General features: G+C 47.0%; 15 non-coding genes across 15 annotated transcripts; all 15 read left to right on the forward strand.

Moving 5' to 3' along the window:
- Positions 1-690: 690 nt before the first annotated feature.
- Positions 691-763, forward strand: TRNAN-GUU (transfer RNA asparagine (anticodon GUU)). Its single transcript has one exon. It is a non-coding gene; the product is annotated as a tRNA-Asn (tRNA).
- Positions 764-1569: 806 nt separating this feature from the next.
- TRNAN-GUU (transfer RNA asparagine (anticodon GUU)) lies at positions 1570-1642 on the forward strand. Its single transcript has one exon. It is a non-coding gene; the product is annotated as a tRNA-Asn (tRNA).
- Positions 1643-2302: 660 nt separating this feature from the next.
- TRNAN-GUU (transfer RNA asparagine (anticodon GUU)) lies at positions 2303-2375 on the forward strand. The gene has a single exon. It is a non-coding gene; the product is annotated as a tRNA-Asn (tRNA).
- A 952-nt stretch (positions 2376-3327) lies between these two features.
- On the forward strand, positions 3328-3400 carry TRNAN-GUU (transfer RNA asparagine (anticodon GUU)). Its single transcript has one exon. It is a non-coding gene; the product is annotated as a tRNA-Asn (tRNA).
- An 806-nt stretch (positions 3401-4206) lies between these two features.
- On the forward strand, positions 4207-4279 carry TRNAN-GUU (transfer RNA asparagine (anticodon GUU)). The gene has a single exon. It is a non-coding gene; the product is annotated as a tRNA-Asn (tRNA).
- Positions 4280-4646: 367 nt separating this feature from the next.
- TRNAN-GUU (transfer RNA asparagine (anticodon GUU)) lies at positions 4647-4719 on the forward strand. Its single transcript has one exon. It is a non-coding gene; the product is annotated as a tRNA-Asn (tRNA).
- Positions 4720-4939: 220 nt separating this feature from the next.
- TRNAY-GUA (transfer RNA tyrosine (anticodon GUA)) lies at positions 4940-5012 on the forward strand. The gene has a single exon. It is a non-coding gene; the product is annotated as a tRNA-Tyr (tRNA).
- Positions 5013-6550: 1538 nt separating this feature from the next.
- Positions 6551-6623, forward strand: TRNAN-GUU (transfer RNA asparagine (anticodon GUU)). The gene has a single exon. It is a non-coding gene; the product is annotated as a tRNA-Asn (tRNA).
- Positions 6624-8162: 1539 nt separating this feature from the next.
- Positions 8163-8235, forward strand: TRNAN-GUU (transfer RNA asparagine (anticodon GUU)). Its single transcript has one exon. It is a non-coding gene; the product is annotated as a tRNA-Asn (tRNA).
- A 2860-nt stretch (positions 8236-11095) lies between these two features.
- On the forward strand, positions 11096-11168 carry TRNAN-GUU (transfer RNA asparagine (anticodon GUU)). The gene has a single exon. It is a non-coding gene; the product is annotated as a tRNA-Asn (tRNA).
- Positions 11169-12122: 954 nt separating this feature from the next.
- Positions 12123-12195, forward strand: TRNAN-GUU (transfer RNA asparagine (anticodon GUU)). The gene has a single exon. It is a non-coding gene; the product is annotated as a tRNA-Asn (tRNA).
- A 1685-nt stretch (positions 12196-13880) lies between these two features.
- Positions 13881-13953, forward strand: TRNAS-GCU (transfer RNA serine (anticodon GCU)). Its single transcript has one exon. It is a non-coding gene; the product is annotated as a tRNA-Ser (tRNA).
- Positions 13954-14173: 220 nt separating this feature from the next.
- On the forward strand, positions 14174-14246 carry TRNAN-GUU (transfer RNA asparagine (anticodon GUU)). The gene has a single exon. It is a non-coding gene; the product is annotated as a tRNA-Asn (tRNA).
- Positions 14247-15346: 1100 nt separating this feature from the next.
- On the forward strand, positions 15347-15419 carry TRNAN-GUU (transfer RNA asparagine (anticodon GUU)). Its single transcript has one exon. It is a non-coding gene; the product is annotated as a tRNA-Asn (tRNA).
- Positions 15420-16520: 1101 nt separating this feature from the next.
- TRNAN-GUU (transfer RNA asparagine (anticodon GUU)) lies at positions 16521-16593 on the forward strand. The gene has a single exon. It is a non-coding gene; the product is annotated as a tRNA-Asn (tRNA).
- Positions 16594-23706: the final 7113 nt, after the last annotated feature.

Consider the following 23706-nt stretch of genomic DNA (forward strand, 5'->3'; position numbering starts at 1 on the left):
AGGTTGGTGGTTCGAGCCCATCCGGGAGCGGTGTTGTGAGGTCTTAGATGTAACGTAAAATTCAGAAGTTTTTTAAAAATAACTGACGAACATTTAATTTTTGGGCTTCCGTGGCGCAATGGTTAGCGCGTTCGGCTGTTAACCGAAAGGTTGGTGGTTCGAGCCCATCCGGGAGCGGTAATGTGAGGTCTTAGATGTAACGTAAAATTCAGAGTTTTTTAAAAATACCTGACGAACATTTAATCTTTGGGCTTCCGTGGCGCAATGGTTAGCGCGTTCGGCTGTTAACCGAAAGGTTGGTGGTTCGAACCCACCCGGGATCGGTGTTGTGAGCTCTCACATGTAACGTAAAAAGCCAAAGTGTTTCCACAATAGCCGACGACCATTTAATTTTTGGGCTTCCGTTGCGCAATGGTTAACGCCGTCGGCTGTTAACCGAAAGGTTGGTGGTTCGAGCCCATCCGGGAGCTGTGTTGTGAGGTCTTAGATGTAACGTAAAATTCAGAGTTTTTTAAAAATAACTGACGAACATTTAATTTTTGGTCTTCCGTGGCGCAATGGTTATAGCGTTCAGATGTTATTCAAAAGGTTTGTGGTTCGAGCCCATCCGGGAGCGGTGTTGTGAAGTCTCAGATGTGACGTAAAAAGTCAAAGTTTTTCCACAATACCTGACGAACATTTAATCTTTGGGCTTCCGTGGCGCAATGGTTAGCGCGTTCGGCTGTTAACCGAAAGGTTGGTGGTTCGAGCCCACCCGGGAGCGGTGTTGTGAGATCTCACATGTAACGTAAAAATCCAAAGTTTTTCCACAATACCTGACGAACATTTAATCTTTGGGCTTCCGTTGCGCAATGGTTAACGCCGTCGGCTGTTAACCGAAAGGTTGGTGGTTTGAGCCCATCCGGGAGCGGTGTTGTGAGGTCTTAGATGTAACGTAAAATTCAGAGTTTTTTAAAAATAACTGACGAATATTAAATTTTTGGGCTTCCGTGGCGCAATGGTTAGCGCGTTCGGCTGTTAACCGAAAGGTTGGTGGTTCGAGCCCATCCGGGAGCGGTAATGTGAGGTCTTAGATGTAACGTAAAATTCAGAGTTTTTTAAAAATACCTGACGAACATTTAATCTTTGGGCTTCCGTGGCGCAATGGTTAGCGCGTTCGGCTGTTAACCGAAAGGTTGGTGGTTCGAACCCACCCGGGATCGGTGTTGTGAGCTCTCACATGTAACGTAAAAAGCCAAAGTGTTTCCACAATAGCCGACGACCATTTAATTTTTGGGCTTCCGTTGCGCAATGGTTAACGCCGTCGGCTGTTAACCGAAAGGTTGGTGGTTCGAGCCCATCCGGGAGCTGTGTTGTGAGGTCTTAGATGTAACGTAAAATTCAGAGTTTTTTAAAAATAACTGACGAACATTTAATTTTTGGTCTTCCGTGGCGCAATGGTTATAGCGTTCAGATGTTATTCAAAAGGTTTGTGGTTCGAGCCCATCCGGGAGCGGTGTTGTGAAGTCTCAGATGTGACGTAAAAAGTCAAAGTTTTTCCACAATACCTGACGAACATTTAATCTTTGGGCTTCCGTGGCGCAATGGTTAGCGCGTTCGGCTGTTAACCGAAAGGTTGGTGGTTCGAGCCCACCCGGGAGCGGTGTTGTGAGATCTCACATGTAACGTAAAAATCCAAAGTTTTTCCACAATACCTGACGAACATTTAATCTTTGGGCTTCCGTTGCGCAATGGTTAACGCCGTCGGCTGTTAACCGAAAGGTTGGTGGTTTGAGCCCATCCGGGAGCGGTGTTGTGAGGTCTTAGATGTAACGTAAAATTCAGAGTTTTTTAAAAATAACTGACGAATATTAAATTTTTGGGCTTCCGTGGCGCAATATTTAGAGCGTTCAGCTGTTATTCAAAAGGTTTGTGGTTCGAGCCCATCCGGGAGCGGTGTTGTGAAGTCTCAGATGTGACGTAAAAAGTCAAAGTTTTTCCACAATACCTGACGAACATTTAATCTTTGGGCTTCCGTTGCGCAATGGTTAACGCCGTCGGCTGTTAACCGAAAGGTTGGTGGTTTGAGCCCATCCGGAAGCGGTGTTGTGAGGTCTTAGATATAACGTAAAATTCAGAGTTTTTTAAAAATAACTGACGAACATTTAATTTTTGGTCTTCCGTGGCGCAATGGTTATAGCGTTCAGATGTTATTCAAAAGGTTTGTGGTTCGAGCCCATCCGGGAGCGGTGTTGTGAAGTCTCAGATGTGACGTAAAAAGTCAAAGTTTTTCCACAATACCTGACGAACATTTAATCTTTGGGCTTCCGTGGCGCAATGGTTAGCGCGTTCGGCTGTTAACCGAAAGGTTGGTGGTTCGAGCCCACCCGGGAGCGGTGTTGTGAGATCTCACATGTAACGTAAAAATCCAAAGTTTTTCCACAATACCTGACGAACATTTAATCTTTGGGCTTCCGTTGCGCAATGGTTAACGCCGTCGGCTGTTAACCGAAAGGTTGGTGGTTTGAGCCCATCCGGAAGCGGTGTTGTGAGGTCTTAGATATAACGTAAAATTCAGAGTTTTTTAAAAATAACTGACGAACATTTAATTTTTGGTCTTCCGTGGCGCAATGGTTATAGCGTTCAGATGTTATTCAAAAGGTTTGTGGTTCGAGCCCATCCGGGAGCGGTGTTGTGAAGTCTCAGATGTAACGTAAAAATCCAAACTTTTTCCACAATACCTGACGAACATTTAATCGTTGGGCTTCCGTTGCGCAATGGTTAACGCCGTCGGCTGTTACCGAAAGGTTGGTGGTTCGAGCCCATCCGGAAGCGGTGTTGTGAGGTCTTAGATGTAACGTAAAATTCAGAGTTTTTTAAAAATCACTGACGAACATTTAATTTTTGGGCTTCCTTGGCGCAATGGTTAGAGCGTTCAGCTGTTATTCAAAAGGTTTGTGGTTCGAGCCCATCCGGGAGCGGTGTTGTGAAGTCTCAGATGTGACGTAAAAAGTCAAAGTTTTTCCACAATACCTGACGACCATTTCATTTCTGAGCTTCCTTGGCTCCATGGTTAGCGTGTTCGGATGTTAACCTTAAGGTTGGGGGTTCGAGCCCACCCGGGAGCAGTGTTGTGAAGTCTCAAATGTAACGTAAAAAGTCAAAGTTTTTCCACATACCTGACGACCATTTAATTTTTGAGCTTCCGTGGCGCAATGGTTAGCGCGTTCGGCTGTTAACCGAAAGGTTGGTGGTTCGAGCCCATCCGGGAGCGGTGTTGTGAGGTCTCAGATGTGACGTAAAAAGTCAAAGTTTTTCCACAATACCTGACGAACATTTCATTTCTGAGCTTCCGTGGCGCAATGGTTAGCGCGTTCGGCTGTTAACCGAAAGGTTGGTGGTTCGAGCCCACCCGGGAGCGGTGTTGTGAAATCTCACATGTAACGTAAAAATCCAAAGTTTTTCCACAATACCTGACGAACATTTAATCGTTGGGCTTCCGTTGCGCAATGGTTAACGCCGTCGGCTGTTAACCGAAAGGTTGGTGGTTCGAGCCCATCCGGGAGCGGTGTTGTGAGGTCTTAGATGTAACGTAAAATTCAGAGTTTTTTAAAAATAACTGACGAACATTTAATTTTTGGGCTTCCGTGGCGCAATGGTTAGCGCGTTCGGCTGTTAACCGAAAGGTTGGTGGTTCGAGCCCATCCGGGAGCGGTAATGTGAGGTCTTAGATGTAACGTAAAATTCAGAGTTTTTTAAAAATACCTGACGAACATTTAATCTTTGGGCTTCCGTGGCGCAATGGTTAGCGCGTTCGGCTGTTAACCGAAAGGTTGGTGGTTCGAACCCACCCGGGATCGGTGTTGTGAGCTCTCACATGTAACGTAAAAAGCCAAAGTGTTTCCACAATAGCCGACGACCATTTAATTTTTGGGCTTCCGTTGCGCAATGGTTAACGCCGTCGGCTGTTAACCGAAAGGTTGGTGGTTCGAGCCCATCCGGGAGCTGTGTTGTGAGGTCTTAGATGTAACGTAAAATTCAGAGTTTTTTAAAAATAACTGACGAACATTTAATTTTTGGTCTTCCGTGGCGCAATGGTTATAGCGTTCAGATGTTATTCAAAAGGTTTGTGGTTCGAGCCCATCCGGGAGCGGTGTTGTGAAGTCTCAGATGTGACGTAAAAAGTCAAAGTTTTTCCACAATACCTGACGAACATTTAATCTTTGGGCTTCCGTGGCGCAATGGTTAGCGCGTTCGGCTGTTAACCGAAAGGTTGGTGGTTCGAGCCCACCCGGGAGCGGTGTTGTGAGATCTCACATGTAACGTAAAAATCCAAAGTTTTTCCACAATACCTGACGAACATTTAATCTTTGGGCTTCCGTTGCGCAATGGTTAACGCCGTCGGCTGTTAACCGAAAGGTTGGTGGTTTGAGCCCATCCGGGAGCGGTGTTGTGAGGTCTTAGATGTAACGTAAAATTCAGAGTTTTTTAAAAATAACTGACGAATATTAAATTTTTGGGCTTCCGTGGCGCAATGTTTAGAGCGTTCAGCTGTTATTCAAAAGGTTTGTGGTTCGAGCCCATCCGGGAGCGGTGTTGTGAAGTCTCAGATGTGACGTAAAAAGTCAAAATTTTTCCACAATAACTGACGAACATTTAATTTTTGGGCTTCCGTGGCGCAATGGTTAGCGCGTTCGGCTGTTAACCGAAAGGTTGGTGGTTCGAGCCCACCCGGGAGCGGTGTTGTGAAATCTCATATGTAACGTAAAAATCCAAACTTTTTCCACAATACCTGACGAACATTTAATCGTTGGGCTTCCGTTGCGCAATGGTTAACGCCGTCGGCTGTTACCGAAAGGTTGGTGGTTCGAGCCCATCCGGGAGCGGTGTTGTGAGGTCTCAGATGTGACGTAAAAAGTCAAAGTTTTTCCACAATACCTGACGACCATTTCATTTCTGAGCTTCCGTGGCGCAATGGTTAGCGCGTTCGGCTGTAAACCGAAAGGTTGGTGGTTCGAGCCCACCCGGGAGCGGTGTTGTGAAATCTCACATGTAACGTAAAAATCCAAAGTTTTTCCACAATACCTGACGAACATTTAATCGTTGGGCTTCCGTTGCGCAATGGTTAACGCCGTCGGCTGTTAACCGAAAGGTTGGTGGTTCGAGCCCATCCGGGAGCGGTGTTGTGAGGTCTTAGATGTAACGTAAAATTCAGAGTTTTTTAAAAATAACTGACGAACATTTAATTTTTGGGCTTCCGTGGCGCAATGGTTAGCGCGTTCGGCTGTTAACCGAAAGGTTGGTGGTTCGAGCCCATCCGGGAGCGGTAATGTGAGGTCTTAGATGTAACGTAAAATTCAGAGTTTTTTAAAAATACCTGACGAACATTTAATCTTTGGGCTTCCGTGGCGCAATGGTTAGCGCGTTCGGCTGTTAACCGAAAGGTTGGTGGTTCGAACCCACCCGGGATCGGTGTTGTGAGCTCTCACATGTAACGTAAAAAGCCAAAGTGTTTCCACAATAGCCGACGACCATTTAATTTTTGGGCTTCCGTTGCGCAATGGTTAACGCCGTCGGCTGTTAACCGAAAGGTTGGTGGTTCGAGCCCATCCGGGAGCTGTGTTGTGAGGTCTTAGATGTAACGTAAAATTCAGAGTTTTTTAATAATAACTGACGAACATTTAATTTTTGGGCTTCCGTGGCGCAATGGTTAGAGCGTTCAGCTGTTATTCAAAAGGTTTGTGGTTCGAGCCCATCCGGGAGCGGTGTTGTGAAGTCTCAGATGTGACGTAAAAAGTCAAAGTTTTTCCACAATACCTGACGAACATTTAATCTTTGGGCTTCCGTTGCGCAATGGTTAACGCCGTCGGCTGTTAACCGAAAGGTTGGTGGTTTGAGCCCATCCGGGAGCGGTGTTGTGAGGTCTTAGATGTAACGTAAAATTCAGAGTTTTTTAAAAATAACTGACGAACATTTAATTTTTGGGCTTCCGTGGCGCAATGGTTAGCGCGTTCGGCTGTTAACCGAAAGGTTGGTGGTTCGAGCCCATCCGGGAGCGGTAATGTGAGGTCTTAGATGTAACGTAAAATTCAGAGTTTTTTAAAAATACCTGACGAACATTTAATCTTTGGGCTTCCGTGGCGCAATGGTTAGCGCGTTCGGCTGTTAACCGAAAGGTTGGTGGTTCGAGCCCACCCGGGATCGGTGTTGTGAGCTCTCACATGTAACGTAAAAAGCCAAAGTGTTTCCACAATAGCCGACGACCATTTAATTTTTGGGCTTCCGTTGCGCAATGGTTAACGCCGTCGGCTGTTAACCGAAAGGTTGGTGGTTCGAGCCCATCCGGGAGCTGTGTTGTGAGGTCTTAGATGTAACGTAAAATTCAGAGTTTTTTAAAAATAACTGACGAACATTTAATTTTTGGTCTTCCGTGGCGCAATGGTTATAGCGTTCAGATGTTATTCAAAAGGTTTGTGGTTCGAGCCCATCCGGGAGCGGTGTTGTGAAGTCTCAGATGTGACGTAAAAAGTCAAAGTTTTTCCACAATACCTGACGAACATTTAATCTTTGGGCTTCCGTGGCGCAATGGTTAGCGCGTTCGGCTGTTAACCGAAAGGTTGGTGGTTCGAGCCCACCCGGGAGCGGTGTTGTGAGATCTCACATGTAACGTAAAAATCCAAAGTTTTTCCACAATACCTGACGAACATTTAATCTTTGGGCTTCCGTTGCGCAATGGTTAACGCCGTCGGCTGTTAACCGAAAGGTTGGTGGTTTGAGCCCATCCGGGAGCGGTGTTGTGAGGTCTTAGATGTAACGTAAAATTCAGAGTTTTTTAAAAATAACTGACGAATATTAAATTTTTGGGCTTCCGTGGCGCAATGTTTAGAGCGTTCAGCTGTTATTCAAAAGGTTTGAGGTTCGAGCCCATCCGGGAGCGGTAATGTGAGGTCTTAGATGTATCGTAAAATTCAGAGTTTTTTAAAAATTCCTTACGAACATTTAATCTTTGGGCTTCCGTGGCGCAATGGTTATAGCGTTCAGATGTTATTCAAAAGGTTTGTGGTTCGAGCCCATCCGGGAGCGGTGTTGTGAAGTCTCAGATGTGACGTAAAAAGTCAAAGTTTTTCCACAATACCTGACGAACATTTAATCTTTGGGCTTCCGTTGCGCAATGGTTAACGCCGTCGGCTGTTAACCGAAAGGTTGGTGGTTCGAGCCCATCCGGGAGCGGTAATGTGAGGTCTTAGATGTAACGTAAAATTCAGAGTTTTTTAAAAATACCTGACGAACATTTAATCTTTGGGCTTCCGTGGCGCAATGGTTAGCGCGTTCGGCTGTTAACTGAAAGGTTGGTGGTTCGAGCCCACCCGGGATCGGTGTTGTGAGCTCTCACATGTAACGTAAAAAGCCAAAGTGTTTCCACAATAGCCGACGACCATTTAATTTTTGGGCTTCCGTTGCGCAATGGTTAACGCCGTCGGCTGTTAACCGAAAGGTTGGTGGTTCGAGCCCATCTGGGAGCTGTGTTGTGAGGTCTTAGATGTAACGTAAAATTCAGAGTTTTTTAAAAATAACTGACGAACATTTAATTTTTGGGCTTCCGTGGCGCAATGGTTAGAGCGTTCAGCTGTTATTCAAAAGGTTTGTGGTTCGAGCCAATCCGGGAGCGGTGTTGTGAAGTCTCAGATGTGACGTAAAAAGTCAAAGTTTTTCCACAATACCTGACGAACATTTAATCTTTGGGCTTCCGTGGCGCAATGGTTAACGCCGTCGGCTGTTAACCGAAAGGTTGGTGGTTCGAGCCCACCCGGGAGCGGTGTTGTGAGCTCTCACATGTAACGTAAAAAGTCAAAGTGTTTCCACAATACCCGACGACCATTTAATTTTTGGGCTTCCGTGGCGCAATGGTTAGCGCGTTCGGCTGTTAACCGAAAGGTTGGTGGTTCGAGCCCATCCGTGAGCGGTGTTGTGAGGTCTCAGATGTGACGTAAAAAGTCAAAGTTTTTCCACAATACCTGACGAACATTTAATTTTTGGGCTTCCGTGAAGCAATGGTTAGCGCGTTCGGCTGTTAACCGAAAGGTTGGTGGTTCGAGCCCATCCGGGAGCGGTGTTGTGAGGTCTTAGATGTAACGTAAAATTCAGAGTTTTTGAAAAATAACTGACGAACATTTAATTTTTGGGCTTCCGTGGCGCAATGGTTAGCGCGTTCGGCTGTTAACCGAAAGGTTGGTGGTTCGAGCCCACCCGGGAGCGGTGTTGTGAGATCTCACATGTAACGTAAAAATCCAAAGTTTTTCCACAATACCTGACGAACATTTAATCTTTGGGTTTCCGTGGCGCAATGGTTAGCGCGTTCGGCTGTTAACCGAAAGGTTGGTGGTTCGAGCCCACCCGGGAGCGGTGTTGTGAAATCTCACATGTAACCTAAAAATCCAAAGTTTTTCCACAATACCTGACGAACATTTCATATTTGGGCTTCCGTGGCGCAATGGTTAGCGCGATCGGCTGTTAACCGAAAGGTTGGTGGTTCGAGACCATCCGGGAGCGGTGTTGTGAGGTCTTAGATGTAACGTAAAATTCAGAGTTTTTTAAAAATAACTGACGAACATTTAATTTTTGGGCTTCCGTGGCGCAATGGTTAGAGCGTTCGGCTGTTAACCGAAAGGTTGGTGGTTCGAGCCCACCCGGGAGCGGTGTTGTGAGCTCTCACATGTAACGTAAAAAGCCAAAGTGTTTCCACAATACCCGACGACCATTTAATTTTTGGGCTTCCGTGGCGCAATGGTTAGCGCGTTCGGCTGTTAACCGAAAGGTTGGTGGTTCGAGCCCATCCGTGAGCGGTGTTTTGAGGTCTCAGATTTGACGTGAAAAGTCAAAGTTTTTCCACAATAACTGACGAACATTTAATTTTTGGGCTTCCGTGAAGCAATGGTTCGCGCGTTCGGCTGTTAACCGAAAGGTTGGTGGTTCGAGCCCACCCGGGAGCGGTGTTGTGAAATCTCACATGTAACCTAAAAATCCAAAGTTTTTCCACAATACCTGACGAACATTTAATTTTTGGGCTTCCGTGGCGCAATGGTTAGCGCGTTCGGCTGTTAACCGAAAGGTTGGTGGTTCGAGCCCATCCGGGAGCGGTGTTGTGAGGTCTTAGATGTAACGTAAAATTCAGAGTTTTTTAAAAATAACTGACGAACATTTAATTTTTGGGCTTCCGTGGCGCAATGGTTAGAGCGTTCAGCTGTTATTCAAAAGGTTTGTGGTTCGAGCCCATCCGGGAGCGGTGTTGTGAAGTCTCAGATGTGACGTAAAAAGTCAAAGTTTTTCCACAATACCTGACGAACATTTAATCTTTGGGCTTCTGTGGCGCAATGGTTAGCGCCGTCGGCTGTTAACCGAAAGGTTGGTGGTTCGAGCCCATCCGGGAGCGGTGTTGTGAGGTCTTAGATGTAACGTAAAATTCAGAGTTTTTTAAAAATACCTGACGAACATTTAATCTTTGGGCTTCTGTGGCGCAATGGTTAGCGCGTTCGGCTGTTAACCGAAAGGTTGGTGGTTCGAGCCCACCCGGGAGCGGTGTTGTGAGCTCTCACATGTAACGTAAAAAGCCAAAGTGTTTCCACAATACCCGACGACCATTTAATTTTTGGGCTTCCGTGGCGCAATGGTTAGAGCGTTCGGCTGTTAACCGAAAGGTTGGTGGTTCGAGCCCATCCGGGAGCGGTGTTGTGAGGTCTTAGATGTAACGTAAAATTCAAAGTTTTTCCACAATGCCTGACGAACATTTAATCTTTGGGTTTCCGTGGCGCAATGGTTAGCGCGTTCGGCTGTTAACCGAAAGGTTGGTGGTTCGAGCCCACCCGGGAGCGGTGTTGTGAGCTCTCACATGTAACGTAAAATGCCAAAGTGTTTCCACAATACCCGACGACCATTCAATTTTTGGGCTTCCGTGGCGCAATGGTTAGCGCGTTCGGCTGTTAACCGAAAGGTTGGTGGTTCGAGCCCATCCGTGAGCGGTGTTGTGAGGCCTCAGATGTGACGTAAAAAGTCAAAGTTTTTCCATAATACCTGACGAACATTTAATTTTTGGGTTTCCGTGGCGCAATGGTTAGCGCGTTCGGCTGTTAACCGAAAGGTTGGTGGTTCGAGCCCACCCGGGAGCGGTGTTGTGAAATCTCACATGTAACCTAAAAATCCAAAGTTTTTCCACAATACCTGACGAACATTTCATTTTTGGGCTTCCGTGGCGCAATGGTTAGCGCGATCGGCTGTTAACCGAAAGGTTGGTGGTTCGAGCCCATCCGGGAGCGGTGTTGTGAGGTCTTAGATGTAACGTAAAATTCAGAGTTTTTTAAAAATACCTGACGAACATTTAATCTTTGGGCTTCTGTGGCGCAATGGTTAGCGCGTTCGGCTGTTAACCGAAAGGTTGGTGGTTCGAGCCCACCCGGGAGCGGTGTTGTGAGCTCTCACATGTAACGTAAAAAGCCAAAGTGTTTCCACAATACCCGACGACCATTTAATTTTTGGGCTTCCGTGGCGCAATGGTTAGAGCGTTCGGCTGTTAACCGAAAGGTTGGTGGTTCGAGCCCATCCGGGAGCGGTGTTGTGAGGTCTTAGATGTAACGTAAAATTCAAAGTTTTTCCACAATGCCTGACGAACATTTAATCTTTGGGTTTCCGTGGCGCAATGGTTAGCGCGTTCGGCTGTTAACCGAAAGGTTGGTGGTTCGAGCCCACCCGGGAGCGGTGTTGTGAGCTCTCACATGTAACGTAAAATGCCAAAGTGTTTCCACAATACCCGACGACCATTCAATTTTTGGGCTTCCGTGGAGCAATGGTTAGCGCGTTCGGCTGTTAACCGAAAGGTTGGTGGTTCGAGCCCATCCGTGAGCGGTGTTGTGAGGCCTCAGATGTGACGTAAAAAGTCAAAGTTTTTCCATAATACCTGACGAACATTTAATTTTTGGGCTTCCGTGAAGCAATGGTTAGCGCGTTCGGCTGTTAACCGAAAGGTTGGTGGTTCGAGCCCATCCGGGAGCGGTGTTGTGAGGTCTTAGATGTAACGTAAAATTCAGAGTTTTTTAAAAATAACTGACGAACATTTAATTTTTGGGCTTCCGTGGCGCAATGGTTAGCGCGTTCGGCTGTTAACCGAAAGGTTGGTGGTTCGAGCCCACCCGGGAGCGGTGTTGTGAGATCTCACATGTAACGTAAAAATCCAAAGTTTTTCCACAATACCTGACGAACATTTAATCTTTGGGTTTCCGTGGCGCAATGGTTAGCGCGTTCGGCTGTTAACCGAAAGGTTGGTGGTTCGAGCCCACCCGGGAGCGGTGTTGTGAAATCTCACATGTAACCTAAAAATCCAAAGTTTTTCCACAATACCTGACGAACATTTCATTTTTGGGCTTCCGTGGCGCAATGGTTAGCGCGATCGGCTGTTAACCGAAAGGTTGGTGGTTCGAGCCCATCCGGGAGCGGTGTTGTGAGGTCTTAGATGTAACGTAAAATTCAGAGTTTTTTAAAAATACCTGACGAACATTTAATCTTTGGGCTTCTGTGGCGCAATGGTTAGCGCGTTCGGCTGTTAACCGAAAGGTTGGTGGTTCGAGCCCACCCGGGAGCGGTGTTGTGAGCTCTCACATGTAACGTAAAAAGCCAAAGTGTTTCCACAATACCCGACGACCATTTAATTTTTGGGCTTCCGTGGCGCAATGGTTAGAGCGTTCGGCTGTTAACCGAAAGGTTGGTGGTTCGAGCCCATCCGTGAGCGGTGTTGTGAGGTCTCAGATGTGACGTAAAAATCCAAAGTTTTTCCACAATGCCTGACGAACATTTAATCTTTGGGTTTCCGTGGCGCAATGGTTAGCGCGTTCGGCTGTTAACCGAAAGGTTGGTGGTTCGAGCCCACCCGGGAGCGGTGTTGTGAAATCTCACATGTAACCTAAAAATCCAAAGTTTTTCCACAATACCTGACGAACATTTCATATTTGGGCTTCCGTGGCGCAATGGTTAGCGCGATCGGCTGTTAACCGAAAGGTTGGTGGTTCGAGACCATCCGGGAGCGGTGTTGTGAGGTCTTAGATGTAACGTAAAATTCAGAGTTTTTGAAAAATAACTGACGAACATTTAATTTTTGGGCTTCCGTGGCGCAATGGTTAGCGCGTTCGGCTGTTAACCGAAAGGTTGGTGGTTCGAGCCCACCCGGGAGCGGTGTTGTGAGATCTCACATGTAACGTAAAAATCCAAAGTTTTTCCACAATACCTGACGAACATTTAATCTTTGGGTTTCCGTGGCGCAATGGTTAGCGCGTTCGGCTGTTAACCGAAAGGTTGGTGGTTCGAGCCCACCCGGGAGCGGTGTTGTGAAATCTCACATGTAACCTAAAAATCCAAAGTTTTTCCACAATACCTGACGAACATTTCATATTTGGGCTTCCGTGGCGCAATGGTTAGCGCGATCGGCTGTTAACCGAAAGGTTGGTGGTTCGAGACCATCCGGGAGCGGTGTTGTGAGGTCTTAGATGTAACGTAAAATTCAGAGTTTTTTAAAAATAACTGACGAACATTTAATTTTTGGGCTTCCGTGGCGCAATGGTTAGAGCGTTCGGCTGTTAACCGAAAGGTTGGTGGTTCGAGCCCACCCGGGAGCGGTGTTGTGAGCTCTCACATGTAACGTAAAAAGCCAAAGTGTTTCCACAATACCCGACGACCATTTAATTTTTGGGCTTCCGTGGCGCAATGGTTAGCGCGTTCGGCTGTTAACCGAAAGGTTGGTGGTTCGAGCCCATCCGTGAGCGGTGTTTTGAGGTCTCAGATTTGACGTGAAAAGTCAAAGTTTTTCCACAATAACTGACGAACATTTAATTTTTGGGCTTCCGTGAAGCAATGGTTCGCGCGTTCGGCTGTTAACCGAAAGGTTGGTGGTTCGAGCCCACCCGGGAGCGGTGTTGTGAAATCTCACATGTAACCTAAAAATCCAAAGTTTTTCCACAATACCTGACGAACATTTAATTTTTGGGCTTCCGTGGCGCAATGGTTAGCGCGTTCGGCTGTTAACCGAAAGGTTGGTGGTTCGAGCCCATCCGGGAGCGGTGTTGTGAGGTCTTAGATGTAACGTAAAATTCAGAGTTTTTTAAAAATAACTGACGAACATTTAATTTTTGGGCTTCCGTGGCGCAATGGTTAGAGCGTTCAGCTGTTATTCAAAAGGTTTGTGGTTCGAGCCCATCCGGGAGCGGTGTTGTGAAGTCTCAGATGTGACGTAAAAAGTCAAAGTTTTTCCACAATACCTGACGAACATTTAATCTTTGGGCTTCTGTGGCGCAATGGTTAGCGCCGTCGGCTGTTAACCGAAAGGTTGGTGGTTCGAGCCCATCCGGGAGCGGTGTTGAGGTCTTAGATGTAACGTAAAATTCAGAGTTTTTTAAAAATACCTGACGAACATTTAATCTTTGGGCTTCTGTGGCGCAATGGTTAGCGCGTTCGGCTGTTAACCGAAAGGTTGGTGGTTCGAGCCCACCCGGGAGCGGTGTTGTGAGCTCTCACATGTAACGTAAAAAGCCAAAGTGTTTCCACAATACCCGACGACCATTTAATTTTTGGGCTTCCGTGGCGCAATGGTTAGAGCGTTCGGCTGTTAACCGAAAGGTTGGTGGTTCGAGCCCATCCGGGAGCGGTGTTGTGAGGTCTTAGATGTAACGTAAAATTCAAAGTTTTTCCACAATGCCTGACGAACATTTAATCTTTGGGTTTCCGTGGCGCAATGGTTAGCGCGTTCGGCTGTTAACCGAAAGGTTGGTGGTTCGAGCCCACCCGGGAGCGGTGTTGTGAGCTCTCACATGTAACGTAAAATGCCAAAGTGTTTCCACAATACCCGACGACCATTCAATTTTTGGGCTTCCGTGGCGCAATGGTTAGCGCGTTCGGCTGCTAACCGAAAGGTTGGTGGTTCGAGCCCATCCGTGAGCGGTGTTGTGAGGCCTCAGATGTGACGTAAAAAGTCAAAGTTTTTCCATAATACCTGACGAACATTTAATTTTTGGGCTTCCGTGAAGCAATGGTTAGCGCGTTCGGCTGTTAACCGAAAGGTTGGTGGTTCGAGCCCATCCGGGAGCGGTGTTGTGAGGTCTTAGATGTAACGTAAAATTCAGAGTTTTTTAAAAATAACTGACGAACATTTAATTTTTGGGCTTCCGTGGCGCAATGGTTAGCGCGTTCGGCTGTTAACCGAAAGGTTGGTGGTTCGAGCCCACCCGGGAGCGGTGTTGTGAGATCTCACATGTAACGTAAAAATCCAAAGTTTTTCCACAATACCTGACGAACATTTAATCTTTGGGTTTCCGTGGCGCAATGGTTAGCGCGTTCGGCTGTTAACCGAAAGGTTGGTGGTTCGAGCCCACCCGGGAGCGGTGTTGTGAAATCTCACATGTAACCTAAAAATCCAAAGTTTTTCCACAATACCTGACGAACATTTCATTTTTGGGCTTCCGTGGCGCAATGGTTAGCGCGATCGGCTGTTAACCGAAAGGTTGGTGGTTCGAGCCCATCCGGGAGCGGTGTTGTGAGGTCTTAGATGTAACGTAAAATTCAGAGTTTTTTAAAAATACCTGACGAACATTTAATCTTTGGGCTTCTGTGGCGCAATGGTTAGCGCGTTCGGCTGTTAACCGAAAGGTTGGTGGTTCGAGCCCACCCGGGAGCGGTGTTGTGAGCTCTCACATGTAACGTAAAAAGCCAAAGTGTTTCCACAATACCCGACGACCATTTAATTTTTGGGCTTCCGTGGCGCAATGGTTAGAGCGTTCGGCTGTTAACCGAAAGGTTGGTGGTTCGAGCCCATCCGGGAGCGGTGTTGTGAGGTCTTAGATGTAACGTAAAATTCAAAGTTTTTCCACAATGCCTGACGAACATTTAATCTTTGGGTTTCCGTGGCGCAATGGTTAGCGCGTTCGGCTGTTAACCGAAAGGTTGGTGGTTCGAGCCCACCCGGGAGCGGTGTTGTGAGCTCTCACATGTAACGTAAAATGCCAAAGTGTTTCCACAATACCCGACGACCATTCAATTTTTGGGCTTCCGTGGCGCAATGGTTAGCGCGTTCGGCTGTTAACCGAAAGGTTGGTGGTTCGAGCCCATCCGTGAGCGGTGTTGTGAGGCCTCAGATGTGACGTAAAAAGTCAAAGTTTTTCCATAATACCTGACGAACATTTAATTTTTGGGCTTCCGTGAAGCAATGGTTAGCGCGTTCGGCTGTTAACCGAAAGGTTGGTGGTTCGAGCCCATCCGGGAGCGGTGTTGTGAGGTCTTAGATGTAACGTAAAATTCAGAGTTTTTTAAAAATAACTGACGAACATTTAATTTTTGGGCTTCCGTGGCGCAATGGTTAGCGCGTTCGGCTGTTAACCGAAAGGTTGGTGGTTCGAGCCCACCCGGGAGCGGTGTTGTGAGATCTCACATGTAACGTAAAAATCCAAAGTTTTTCCACAATACCTGACGAACATTTAATCTTTGGGTTTCCGTGGCGCAATGGTTAGCGCGTTCGGCTGTTAACCGAAAGGTTGGTGGTTCGAGCCCACCCGGGAGCGGTGTTGTGAAATCTCACATGTAACCTAAAAATCCAAAGTTTTTCCACAATACCTGACGAACATTTCATTTTTGGGCTTCCGTGGCGCAATGGTTAGCGCGATCGGCTGTTAACCGAAAGGTTGGTGGTTCGAGCCCATCCGGGAGCGGTGTTGTGAGGTCTTAGATGTAACGTAAAATTCAGAGTTTTTTAAAAATACCTGACGAACATTTAATCTTTGGGCTTCTGTGGCGCAATGGTTAGCGCGTTCGGCTGTTAACCGAAAGGTTGGTGGTTCGAGCCCACCCGGGAGCGGTGTTGTGAGCTCTCACATGTAACGTAAAAAGCCAAAGTGTTTCCACAATACCCGACGACCATTTAATTTTTGGGCTTCCGTGGCGCAATGGTTAGAGCGTTCGGCTGTTAACCGAAAGGTTGGTGGTTCGAGCCCATCCGTGAGCGGTGTTGTGAGGTCTCAGATGTGACGTAAAAATCCAAAGTTTTTCCACAATGCCTGACGAACATTTAATCTTTGGGTTTCCGTGGCGCAATGGTTAGCGCGTTCGGCTGTTAACCGAAAGGTTGGTGGTTCGAGCCCACCCGGGAGCGGTGTTGTGAGCTCTCACATGTAACGTAAAATGCCAAAGTGTTTCCACAATACCCGACGACCATTCAATTTTTGGGCTTCCGTGGCGCAATGGTTAGCGCGTTCGGCTGTTAACCGAAAGGTTGGTGGTTCGAGCCCATCCGTGAGCGGTGTTGTGAGGCCTCAGATGTGACGTAAAAAGTCAAAGTTTTTCCATAATACCTGACGAACATTTAATTTTTGGGCTTCCGTGAAGCAATGGTTAGCGCGTTCGGCTGTTAACCGAAAGGTTGGTGGTTCGAGCCCATCCGGGAGCGGTGTTGTGAGGTCTTAGATGTAACGTAAAATTCAGAGTTTTTTAAAAATAACTGACGAACATTTAATTTTTGGGCTTCCGTGGCGCAATGGTTAGCGCGTTCGGCTGTTAACCGAAAGGTTGGTGGTTCGAGCCCACCCGGGAGCGGTGTTGTGAGATCTCACATGTAACGTAAAAATCCAAAGTTTTTCCACAATACCTGACGAACATTTAATCTTTGGGTTTCCGTGGCGCAATGGTTAGCGCGTTCGGCTGTTAACCGAAAGGTTGGTGGTTCGAGCCCACCCGGGAGCGGTGTTGTGAAATCTCACATGTAACCTAAAAATCCAAAGTTTTTCCACAATACCTGACGAACATTTCATTTTTGGGCTTCCGTGGCGCAATGGTTAGCGCGATCGGCTGTTAACCGAAAGGTTGGTGGTTCGAGCCCATCCGGGAGCGGTGTTGTGAGGTCTTAGATGTAACGTAAAATTCAGAGTTTTTTAAAAATAACTGACGAACATTTAATTTTTGGGCTTCCGTGGCGCAATGGTTAGAGCGTTCGGCTGTTAACCGAAAGGTTGGTGGTTCGAGCCCACCCGGGAGCGGTGTTGTGAAATCTCACATGTAACGTAAAAATCCAAAGTTTTTCCACAATACCTGACGAACATTTAATCTTTGGGTTTCCGTGGTGCAATGGTTAGCGCGTTCGGCTGTTAACCGAAAGGTTGGTGGTTCGAGCCCACCCGGGAGCGGTGTTGTGAGCTCTCACATGTAACGCAAAAAGCCAAAGTGTTTCCACAATACCCGACGACCATTTAATTTTTGGGCTTCCGTGGCGCAATGGTTAGCGCGTTCGGCTGTTAACCGAAAGGTTGGGGTTCGAGCCCATCCGTGAGCGGTGTTGTGAGGTCTCAGATGTGACGTAAAAAGTCAAAGTTTTTCCACAATACCTGACGAACATTTAATTTTTGGGCTTCCGTGAAGCAATGGTTAGCGCGTTCGGCTGTTAACCGAAAGGTTGGTGGTTCGAGCCCACCCGGGAGCGGTGTTGTGAAATCTCACATGTAACCTAAAAATCCAAGGTTTTTCCACAATACCTGACGAACATTTAATTTTTGGGCTTCCGTGGCGCAATGGTTAGCGCGTTCGGCTGTTAACCGAAAGGTTGGTGGTTCGAGCCCATCCGGGAGCGGTGTTGTGAGGTCTTAGATGTAACGTAAAATTCAGAGTTTTTTTAAAAATAACTGACGAACATTTAATTTTTGGGCTTCCGTGGCGCAATGGTTAGAGCGTTCAGCTGTTATTCAAAAGGTTTGTGGTTCGAGCCCATCCGGGAGCGGTGTTGTGAAGTCTCAGATGTGACGTAAAAAGTCAAAGTTTTTCCACAATACCTGACGAACATTTAATCTTTGGGCTTCCGTTGCACAATGGTTAACGCCGTCGGCTGTTAACCGAAAGGTTGGTGGTTCGAGACCATCCGGGAGCGGTGTTGTGAGGTCTTAGATGTAACGTAAAATTCAGAGTTTTTTAAAAATAACTGACGAACATTTAATTTTTGGTCTTCCGTGGCGCAATGGTTAGCGCGTTCGGCTGTTAACCGAAAGGTTGGTGGTTCGAGCCCACCCGGGAGCGGTGTTGTGAAATCTCACATGTAACCTAAAAATCCAATGTTTTTCCACAATACCTGACGAACATTTAATTTTTGGGCTTCCGTGGCGCAATGGTTAGCGCGATCGGCTGTTAACCGAAAGGTTGGTGGTTCGAGCCCATCCGGGAGCGGTGTTGTGAGGTCTTAGATGTAACGTAAAATTCAGAGTTTTTTAAAAATAACTGAAGAACATTTAATTTTCGGGCTTCCGTGGCGCAATGGTTAGAGCGTTCGGCTGTTAACCGAAAGGTTGGTGGTTCGAGCCCACCCGGGAGCGGTGTTGTGAGCTCTCACATGTAACGTAAAAAGCCAAAGTGTTTCCACAATACCCGACGACCATTTAATTTTTGGGCTTCCGTGGCGCAATGGTTAGCGCGTTCGGCTGTTAACCGAAAGGTTGGTGGTTCGAGCCCATCCGTGAGCGGTGTTGTGAGGTCTCAGATGTGACGTGAAAAGTCAAAGTTTTTCCACAATACCTGACGAACATTTAATTTTTGGGCTTCCGTGAAGCAATGGTTCGCGCGTTCGGCTGTTAACCGAAAGGTTGGTGGTTCGAGCCCACCCGGGAGCGGTGTTGTGAAATCTCACATGTAACCTAAAAATCCAAAGTTTTTCCACAATACCTGACGAACATTTAATCTTTGGGCTTCTGTGGCGCAATGGTTAGCGCGTTCGGCTGTTAACCGAAAGGTTGGTGGTTCGAGCCCACCCGGGAGCGGTGTTGTGAGATCTCACATGTAACGTAAAAATCCAAAGTTTTCCCACAATACCTGACGAACATTTAATCTTTGGGCTTCTGTGGCGCAATGGTTAGCGCGTTCGGCTGTTAACCGAAAGGTTGGTGGTTCGAGCCCACCCGGGAGCGGTGTTGTGAAATCTCACATGTAACCTAAAAATCCAAGGTTTTTCCACAATACCTGACGAACATTTAATTTTTGGGCTTCCGTGGCGCAATGGTTAGCGCGTTCGGCTGTTAACCGAAAGGTTGGTGGTTCGAGCCCATCCGGGAGCGGTGTTGTGAGGTCTTAGATGTAACGTAAAATTCAGAGTTTTTTAAAAATAACTGACGAACATTTAATCTTTGGGCTTCCGTTGCACAATGGTTAACGCCGTCGGCTGTTAACCGAAAGGTTGGTGGTTCGAGACCATCCGGGAGCGGTGTTGTGAGGTCTTAGATGTAACGTAAAATTCAGAGTTTTTTAAAAATAACTGACGAACATTTAATTTTTGGTCTTCCGTGGCGCAATGGTTAGCGCGTTCGGCTGTTAACCGAAAGGTTGGTGGTTCGAGCCCACCCGGGAGCGGTGTTGTGAAATCTCACATGTAACCTAAAAATCCAATGTTTTTCCACAATACCTGACGAACATTTAATTTTTGGGCTTCCGTGGCGCAATGGTTAGCGCGATCGGCTGTTAACCGAAAGGTTGGTGGTTCGAGCCCATCCGGGAGCGGTGTTGTGAGGTCTTAGATGTAACGTAAAATTCAGAGTTTTTTAAAAATAACTGAAGAACATTTAATTTTCGGGCTTCCGTGGCGCAATGGTTAGAGCGTTCGGCTGTTAACCGAAAGGTTGGTGGTTCGAGCCCACCCGGGAGCGGTGTTGTGAGCTCTCACATGTAACGTAAAAAGCCAAAGTGTTTCCACAATACCCGACGACCATTTAATTTTTGGGCTTCCGTGGCGCAATGGTTAGCGCGTTCGGCTGTTAACCGAAAGGTTGGTGGTTCGAGCCCATCCGTGAGCGGTGTTGTGAGGTCTCAGATGTGACGTGAAAAGTCAAAGTTTTTCCACAATACCTGACGAACATTTAATTTTTGGGCTTCCGTGAAGCAATGGTTCGCGCGTTCGGCTGTTAACCGAAAGGTTGGTGGTTCGAGCCCACCCGGGAGCGGTGTTGTGAAATCTCACATGTAACCTAAAAATCCAAAGTTTTTCCACAATACCTGACGAACATTTAATCTTTGGGCTTCTGTGGCGCAATGGTTAGCGCGTTCGGCTGTTAACCGAAAGGTTGGTGGTTCGAGCCCACCCGGGAGCGGTGTTGTGAGATCTCACATGTAACGTAAAAATCCAAAGTTTTCCCACAATACCTGACGAACATTTAATCTTTGGGCTTCTGTGGCGCAATGGTTAGCGCGTTCGGCTGTTAACCGAAAGGTTGGTGGTTCGAGCCCACCCGGGAGCGGTGTTGTGAGCTCTCACATGTAACGTAAAAAGCCAAATTGTTTCCACAATACCCGACGACCATTTAATTTTTGGGCTTCCGTGGCGCAATGGTTAGCGCGTTCGGCTGTTAACCGAAAGGTTGGTGGTTCGAGCCCATCCGTGAGCGGTGTTGTGAGGTCTCAGATGTGACGTAAAAAGTCAAAGTTTTTCCACAATACCTGACGAACATTTAATTTTTGGGCTTCCGTGAAGCAATGGTTAGCGCGTTCGGCTGTTAACCGAAAGGTTGGTGGTTCGAGCCCATCCGGGAGCGGTGTTGTGAGGTCTTAGATGTAACGTAAAATTCAGAGTTTTTTAAAAATAACTGACGAACATTTAATTTTTGGGCTTCCGTGGCGCAATGGTTAGAGCGTTCAGCTGTTATTCAAAAGGTTTGTGGTTCGAGCCCATCCGGGAGCGGTGTTGTGAAGTCTCAGATGTGACGTAAAAAGTCAAAGTTTTTCCACAATACCTGACGAACATTTAATCTTTGGGCTTCCGTTGCACAATGGTTAACGCCGTCGGCTGTTAACCGAAAGGTTGGTGGTTCGAGACCATCCGGGAGCGGTGTTGTGAGGTCTTAGATGTAACGTAAAATTCAGAGTTTTTTAAAAATAACTGACGAACCTTTAATTTTTGGTCTTCCGTGGCGCAATGGTTAGCGCGTTCGGCTGTTAACCGAAAGGTTGGTGGTTCGAGCCCACCCGGGAGCGGTGTTGTGAGCTCTCAGATGTGACGTGAAAAGTCAAAGTTTTTCCACAATACCTGACGAACATTTAATTTTTGGGCTTCCGTGAAGCAATGGTTCGCGCGTTCGGCTGTTAACCGAAAGGTTGGTGGTTCGAGCCCACCCGGGAGCGGTGTTGTGAAATCTCACATGTTACCTAAAAATCCAAAGTTTTTCCACAATACCTGACGAACATTTAATCTTTGGGCTTCTGTGGCGCAATGGTTAGCGCGTTCGGCTGTTAACCGAAAGGTTGGTGGTTCGAGCCCACCCGGGAGCGGTGTTGTGAGATCTCACATGTAACGTAAAAATCCAAAGTTTTCCCACAATACCTGACGAACATTTAATCTTTGGGCTTCTGTGGCGCAATGGTTAGCGCGTTCGGCTGTTAACCGAAAGGTTGGTGGTTCGAGCCCACCCGGGAGCGGTGTTGTGAGCTCTCACATGTAACGTAAAAAGCCAAATTGTTTCCACAATACCCGACGACCATTTAATTTTTGGGCTTCCGTGGCGCAATGGTTAGCGCGTTCGGCTGTTAACCGAAAGGTTGGTGGTTCGAGCCCATCCGTGAGCGGTGTTGTGAGGTCTCAGATGTGACGTAAAAAGTCAAAGTTTTTCCACAATACCTGACGAACATTTAATTTTTGGGCTTCCGTGAAGCAATGGTTAGCGCGTTCGGCTGTTAACCGAAAGGTTGGTGGTTCGAGCCCACCCGGGAGCGGTGTTGTGAGGTCTTAGATGTAACGTAAAATTCAGAGTTTTTTAAAAATAACTGACGAACATTTAATTTTTGGGCTTCCGTGGCGCAATGGTTAGAGCGTTCAGCTGTTATTCAAAAGGTTTGTGGTTCGAGCCCATCCGGGAGCGGTGTTGTGAAGTCTCAGATGTGACGTAAAAAGTCAAAGTTTTTCCACAATACCTGACGAACATTTAATCTTTGGGCTTCCGTTGCACAATGGTTAACGCCGTCGGCTGTTAACCGAAAGGTTGGTGGTTCGAGACCATCCGGGAGCGGTGTTGTGAGGTCTTAGATGTAACGTAAAATTCAGAGTTTTTTAAAAATAACTGACGAACATTTAATTTTTGGTCTTCCGTGGCGCAATGGTTAGCGCGTTCGGCTGTTAACCGAAAGGTTGGTGGTTCGAGCCCACCCGGGAGCGGTGTTGTGAAATCTCACATGTAACCTAAAAATCCAATGTTTTTCCACAATACCTGACGAACATTTAATTTTTGGGCTTCCGTGGCGCAATGGTTAGCGCGATCGGCTGTTAACCGAAAGGTTGGTGGTTCGAGCCCATCCGGGAGCGGTGTTGTGAGGTCTTAGATGTAACGTAAAATTCAGAGTTTTTTAAAAATAACTGACGAACATTTAATTTTCGGGCTTCCGTGGCGCAATATTTAGAGCGTTCGGCTGTTAACCGAAAGGTTGGTGGTTCGAGCCCACCCGGGAGTGGTGTTGTGAGATCTCACATGTAACGTAAAAATCCAAAGTTTTTCTACAATACCTGACGAACATTTAATCTTTGGGTTTCCGTGGCGCAATGGTTAGCGCGTTCGGCTGTTAACCGAAAGGTTGGTGGTTCGAGCCCACCCGGGAGCGGTGTTGTGAGCTCTCACATGTAACGTAAAAAGCCAAAGTGTTTCCACAATACCCGACGACCATTTAATTTTTGGGCTTCCGTGGCGCAATGGTTAGCGCGTTCGGCTGTTAACCGAAAGGTTGGTGGTTCGAGCCCATCCGTGAGCGGTGTTGTGAGGTCTCAGATGTGACGTGAAAAGTCAAAGTTTTTCCACAATACCTGACGAACATTTAATTTTTGGGCTTCCGTGAAGCAATGGTTCGCGCGTTCGGCTGTTAACCGAAAGGTTGGTGGTTCGAGCCCACCCGGGAGCGGTGTTGTGAAATCTCACATGTAACCTAAAAATCCAAAGTTTTTCCACAATACCTGACGAACATTTAATCTTTGGGCTTCTGTGGCGCAATGGTTAGCGCGTTCGGCTGTTAACCGAAAGGTTGGTGGTTCGAGCCCACCCGGGAGCGGTGTTGTGAGATCTCACATGTAACGTAAAAATCCAAAGTTTTCCCACAATACCTGACGAACATTTAATCTTTGGGCTTCTGTGGCGCAATGGTTAGCGCGTTCGGCTGTTAACCGAAAGGTTGGTGGTTCGAGCCCACCCGGGAGCGGTGTTGTGAGCTCTCACATGTAACGTAAAAAGCCAAATTGTTTCCACAATACCCGACGACCATTTAATTTTTGGGCTTCCGTGGCGCAATGGTTAGCGCGTTCGGCTGTTAACCGAAAGGTTGGTGGTTCGAGCCCATCCGTGAGCGGTGTTGTGAGGTCTCAGATGTGACGTAAAAAGTCAAAGTTTTTCCACAATACCTGACGAACATTTAATTTTTGGGCTTCCGTGAAGCAATGGTTAGCGCGTTCGGCTGTTAACCGAAAGGTTGGTGGTTCGAGCCCATCCGGGAGCGGTGTTGTGAGGTCTTAGATGTAACGTAAAATTCAGAGTTTTTTAAAAATAACTGACGAACATTTAATTTTTGGGCTTCCGTGGCGCAATGGTTAGAGCGTTCAGCTGTTATTCAAAAGGTTTGTGGTTCGAGCCCATCCGGGAGCGGTGTTGTGAAGTCTCAGATGTGACGTAAAAAGTCAAAGTTTTTCCACAATACCTGACGAACATTTAATCT

Source organism: Phalangium opilio, unplaced genomic scaffold (assembly GCF_054372755.1).
Source record: "Phalangium opilio isolate 3A_F unplaced genomic scaffold, DU_Popi_V2 ptg000352l_1, whole genome shotgun sequence".
Lineage (NCBI taxonomy): Eukaryota > Metazoa > Arthropoda > Arachnida > Opiliones > Phalangiidae > Phalangium > Phalangium opilio.